This window comes from Heterocephalus glaber, unplaced genomic scaffold (genome assembly GCF_053883595.1).
Source record: "Heterocephalus glaber isolate CG9 unplaced genomic scaffold, H.glaber_assembly_v1.0 deba00001504, whole genome shotgun sequence".
In the NCBI taxonomy this organism is placed as follows: domain Eukaryota; kingdom Metazoa; phylum Chordata; class Mammalia; order Rodentia; family Bathyergidae; genus Heterocephalus; species Heterocephalus glaber.
The window spans coordinates 29,629,572-29,636,060 of NW_028258324.1; positions in this window are offsets into that span (position 1 = coordinate 29,629,572).

The following is a 6,489-nucleotide window of genomic DNA, read 5'->3' on the forward strand; positions in this document are numbered from 1 at the left end:
TATACAGTGCCAGACAGGCAGTCCTAGTGCCCAGAAAGGTCATGGCTAAACTACTGAGAAGGGCTAAATGGCAATATTCCCATGGTTCTGTGGGCCTTACCTGCTGGTGTGGAAAGACAAAGACCACATGCTTCTACTCCCCTTCCCACCTGGAGAGTAGGCAGTGGGGGGTCTCCCTTTCTTCCCACCCAGGTGGCAGCATAATAATTATTCCCAGAGCCATGAGCTTCACTGTTTCCACCAGTCCACCAGTCCTCTTCCATCCTTGAGCTCCCTGCTTCTACTGTATTATCTCTCTTTTTTTTTTTTCGGTACCGGGGATCAAACTCTGGTCCTTGCGCTTGCGAGGCAGGCGGTGACACCACGGAGCTAAATTCCCGGCCCTACTGTATTATCTCTTAATGCCACTTCCCTGTTACCTAATATCAGAACAGATGCTAGCCTCCAGTGGAAGAAGAAAATGAACGAGAAAGTGATTGGGTTTATTTTTTTAGAGGAAAGAGGAGGAAAAAAGAAAATCACCAGAGACTCCTTCTCAGTTTGAGGCATAGACTTTACCAGGTCCTGAAGATAACATCAGTTATCACCTGAATGACCACTTGGAACTACATGGCTTAGGAAATGTTCCTGGCCATGCAGAAAGAGAAACCATAGTATCAGGTGGGCGAGTTTATGCCCTTTGGTTTTGAAGGGAGAATTAAAAGCAGTTTAGAGGATCTTCTTTTATCTAAAGTATTGAAGGTCCAATATGTGCATGATTTAAGGAGATTGCTTCCCTGGGTGTCATCCTACAGGCCTATCCTTTACATGGGGCCTCAGGACCAGGTTTCCCATGCCGGTTGTAAGAAGAGACATCATTGCCATGTTTTTTTTTAAATGCAACTTTGTTGGAGTGTAATTTATATAACATGAATTGTAACCATTGTAACTGTAAAAGTAAATAACTTTAGTAAATGTATTACTAAAGATATTGTGTCACAAATCCCCCAAATCCAGTCTTAGAACATTTCTTTCATTGCAGAAAGTTCCTGCATTCCCTTACCCAGTCATTTCTTTCTGCTTCTTGCAGTCCTGGGTAACCACTGTTCTTCTTTTTATTGCTATAGATTTTCCTTTTATGGACATTTTATATAAACTTATTCCTCAAATTTGTAGTAGTCTTTTGCATCAGTAGCACTCACATAACAAAATATCTTTGGGATCATTCATGCTGAGGCATGTATCAATATTTCTTATTTTTAGTATTGAGTACTATTCTGCATGAACCACATTTAAAAAATACAGTGTTTCCAGTTTTGTCTTTATGAATAATCCAGATATGAATATTTGCATACATGTCTTTATATAACATACTTTTGAGAGGGAATGGTTTAATACCAGCAATAAGGGCTTAGGGAGGAGGCCATTAAGAAGCTGGTCATATGGAAGCTGAGGTATGCTGGGGGATAGAGAGTTATGTATGTGGTGCAGATTTTACAAAGAGGGACAGTAAATGACATCTACCATGAGATTCCCATATCCTTCCAGAAGGAACACACACACACAGACACACACACTCATTTTTATGCGTCCCATTACCTCTAACATTTCTAGACCCCTGAGAACAATATTTTTTTAATATTGGGATGTGTGTGTTTCTTATTCTTAGTATTTCTGGGAATTCCTGGGGAATTTATGGCATCTCCTGGTCATCCTCTATCTCTCCATCTTTAGAGGGAGGACCCCTAGTTTCCGTTATCTGTGGTTGATCATCTGTGTTAGTGGGAAACTGGAAAAATCAAAGCAAAATTAAATAAAACCTTATTCACAGAGAAGAGGCTATATCCTCCCAAATGATATGAGGCTTCCTCTGGGTCTCAGCTCTCACATTTTTGCCCTCCTCTTGCCACATATTGCCCCATCTCCAGCAGAGGGTTGAGTGTGAGCAGCTGTGTAGTGATAAGGACTAATGAGTAGTTGTTATGATTTAGACCTTGAACGTCTCCCCAAATTCTCATGTGGTTAGAGGCAGGGCTTTTGAAAGGTGATTGGATCCAGGAGCCACTCTGCTCATCAGTGGATTCATTCATTAATGAGTTCAGTAGCTGAGTGTGTTGATGTGAATCCCTGGTTTGAGACTGATTATTTTGTGCATGATCTGAAAGAGTACATCTTCTTCCCCTGTTCCTCCCTTCTCTCTCTTCTCTCTATGACCACATAATGAGCTGTGATCCTTTGGAGTCAACTGATTATGAGGTGAACCCTCTACAAACTGTGAGCTACAATAAACCTTTTCTCCTTTAAGTTGTGGGTAGCAGATATTGTATTCCAGCAACCAGCAAAGCGACTAAGACAGCTATTTTCTGAGAATCCAGGGAGTAGTATTTGGTATTCAATTCTAAATTTAGTTTTGAAGAACTCTGTTGTCCCTATTTTCCTGTACAAATCACCCAGAATCCTATGGGCCAAAGTAAACTTGGTATACAGCACCCCCTTTCGTCTGATTGTATAATGCATTGTATTCTTACTACCCAATCTAGCTCTTTTTATTCTGTTTGATTCAACCTTTTGACCTCCACCTTCACTTTATTTCCTTCATTAGACTCACACTTGCATTATGCTACAGGGATAATAATCCTACTGAAAACTGGAGGGTAAATGCAAATTTAGGACAATCATATAAAATTGTCATGAAAATTAAATGAGTTAATACATAAAAGAAATTAGAATAGTGGCTGGCCATAGTAGATACTAAACAAATGTGAGTGATGTTGGTGAAGATGATGATGATTAAAATTTAGAGAAAGAAATTTTTACTCAACTTTTCCGCTCATCGATTTGTTCTGACAATAGTGCCATGTATTTTCATTATTACACTTTCAAAATATAGCTGAATATCTGGCACTGGTACAATAATTTCTCTTTATTCTTTATGGAATTTTCTTATACATTTCAAAAGACTTTTTAATTCCAGATGTATTTTAGAACATTTATGTGGAGTGCCAAAAAGCCTGATGACAGTAAAATGGTATATATAATATATGTTTGGGGACAATCAACATGAGCACAATACTGTTTCCTATTTCTAAACCACAGCAATATCTGTATATATTGTATTTAGTCCTTCATTCATTGTGATATTGATCTCATACATTTCTAGTCACATTTATTTATAATAGTTTTATATGATTTGTTGCTATTATAAATTATCCATATTGTCCTAAATGATTACCATTTCATTTTACAAATGCTACTGAATTTGTGCATTTATTTTGTATTTTACCCATCCTACTGAATTCTCTAATGATTTCTCAGTTAAATTTGATGTAACTTACAAAAAAATGAACAAGTGAAAATACTAATCATACGGGTGGGGGTTTAGCTCAATGGTTCCACCACCTGCCTTGAAAGTGCAAGGTCCTGAGATTGATCCCCGGTACCAAAAAAAAAAAAAAAAAAAAAAAAAGGAAGAAAGAAAGAAAGAAAATACTTTTTCCTAAACAATTTAATAAAAAGAACAGAATTCAACAAAACAGCTAAATACATTGTTCTAACATGATTTTTACCTCGCTGATAATATTTTTCAGTCTGATTTAATAAATATACAATTGACATTTTTATTATTGTCATTAATCCTTTTTTTATTCATTAAGTTTATTGGTACATTTTAGGTATACAATATGATGACATTCAATTTTGGGAATTTGTACCTTTACATGATATATCTTGGTTCTTGTTTTTTTCACCATTTCCCTGCCCTCCCTTCAACCCTTCCACTCCCCCTATTTATAAAGACTTTGCTTCCATTTTTCCATTTTCTCATATTTATTCCTTTCTCTTCTTTCCATTCCCCTACATCTCCCACTTTCCCTTTCTCTTTTGACCTTTTCTTCCTCTTTCACATTCTGATCTTTATTTACACTTTCAGTTTCTCACACTAGAGAAACTATTCGGTATTTACACGTGTGTCCTATTTATTTCACGTAAGAGTATGGCTTCAATGTGCATCCATTTAGCTCTAAATGTCTCTAGTTTCTCATTCTTTATGGCAGAGTAGTTCTCCATTCTATTAAAAAACAAACAAACAAACAGCCACATCTTCTTTATCCCGTTTCCAGTTGATGGGCAATTGGGCTGTTTCCAACTTTTAGCTATTAAAAACTGTGCCGCTATAAACACGGGTGTGCATATAAAGCTGTGGTGTGATTCTTTTAATTCTTTTGGAAAGATATTCAGCAGGGAACTAGCTGGGTCAAATAGAAACAGGATTCTTTTAATTTCAAATTTGGCAAGAAGTTACCCCATACTATAATTGTACTCCAGTAGTTCTTCCAGAAAGAATAAATGTTCTTGATCCCATAGTGGCTTCACTGATTGTTGTTTCTTTGTTTAATTAAGCAGTTTTCTCTATATATTTACCTAGAATTATAGTTCACCTGGTATATTTTGTGGCATATTTTTTTTCCTCGAAAAACGGAGCACACTTTTTCTAGCTTTTGTTTGTTTATTTGATAGCTTGGACTCAATTCATAGTTATTGGCAGCTGCTCAGCAATTTCATCTGCAAGATTCCTCAGCCCCTACCATGTAATGAATCTGAGATAGAAGACTTGGAACTAATTAAGAATTGATAGATGATATCTGAAGATGACCTCATCTGCTTTGGCCTTCAGCTCCCTTTTACTCAGATTTCTTTCTTCATGGATTTCTAGTCTAAGAATGACTTTACTTGACAGAGAGAATGAAAAAATGTAAGGGATTGAACAGTTCATTGTTACCTTGCCATCCTTGTTTATTGTATTTTGTGACTTTCAAGCAAGATCTTTCTTGTTTTCTGCTGAACATACTATTCATTTTATGCACTTCACATGCTTCCTTATGTCTAAACTTTCTCTGGTCTGTCTTACTTTGCTGTTACCATCTTCTATATTCCTAAATAACATAGCCCTTCTTTTTTCAATGTGTTTATTTAGCAGATAAACTTGTCATATAACTACTTATACTGTTAAGATTCATGATGGACCATTTCCTTTTCTCTGAATTTGAGAGAATTTGCACCTCTGTTTAAAAATTTAATGTTTGTGTGGATATTAAAATTATCTTATACTTCAACTTTTTTCAGAATCTTTGGCTATGAGATTATACTATTTACCTTCTAAATTTTAAAAATCTGCCAGCATAAAAATTGAACTTTACTTTTGAATTCAAATTATGCCTTATTAGAATATTATCACACTGCTTTTTTCAAAATACTAACAAAATCAGATTTTAAAAAAGGAAATGTAAAGACACAGGCACATTAGAACTTTCAGCCAATTGGATGATTCTAATAGAAATTAAGTTCACTGAGTTCATTGTTGAATGAATGTACAAAGACATGCTTTTTTGGGGTGATATTTCATATACTAGGGGCTGCGATGGTGTTAGCTTATTTGTAAAAAGGTAGGTTGAGAAGAATAATTCGTCCCGTTCATAATGAAGTGACAGGGACAACCTGATAACTAACTGAGCACCAGCTTTGCTCTGTGCAGGTGAGAGTCTCTGAGTAAGTTTTGATGCTGCTTCTTGCCTTTGATAGGATCCCATTTCATTTCCTCTTTCATCATTCCCTCTTGGAGGCTCACTTTCTAGAAACAACGAGGCAGAAAATGATGACGGTGGGAATGACTGACTGGAAAACTAAACACGGCATGACACCTCCTGAGAGGTAAAAGGATCTCCCCACAAGAAACTCTGAGGTTAGAAGCAAGGATTGTTCTGAAGATATATAATGGCAAGTATATGTTTTCTAAAAATTATATTTATAATAAATATAAATTATATATTTATTAGAAATATAAATTATAATTTATAATTATAAACCATACAATTATATATTAAATATATTGAATATATTATACAATATATAATAAATATATACATATTAATAATATAAATAAATATAGAATATATAAATATATATTATATATGTAATGATATATATTAAAAATAAATATATAATAAATTACATACAATTATATAATTATAAATTATAATAAATTATCGATATAAATTTTGTATTTATTATATTATATTAAACTGATTCCTTCCACCACTATTTTTCAGATTTCTTCTACCCTGTGAGGCACCACTCTAATGATTCTAGAGAATTGAAACTGTTTTAAGAGAATATCATAAATAATTTTTGCCAATAAATTACACAGTTTATATAGGTTTACATGGATTCTTAACAAGACAATAAATTACATAGTTTATATTGTTTGTATAAATACTTAACAGGACACAAATTGCTCAAGTTGCAACAGGAAGAAACAGACTATTTTACTTTAAGAACTTCACTTGGTCATTAACAATCTCTCCACAAACAAAAGTCCAGCCCCACAGAGCTTCACCAGTAAATCCTAACAAAGAAATTCTTTCAGAAAATAGAGGAGGAAATATTTCCCAACTGACTCTATGAGGTTAGCATAGCCAATAACCTAATACTAAAGCCAAAGACATTGCGGAGACA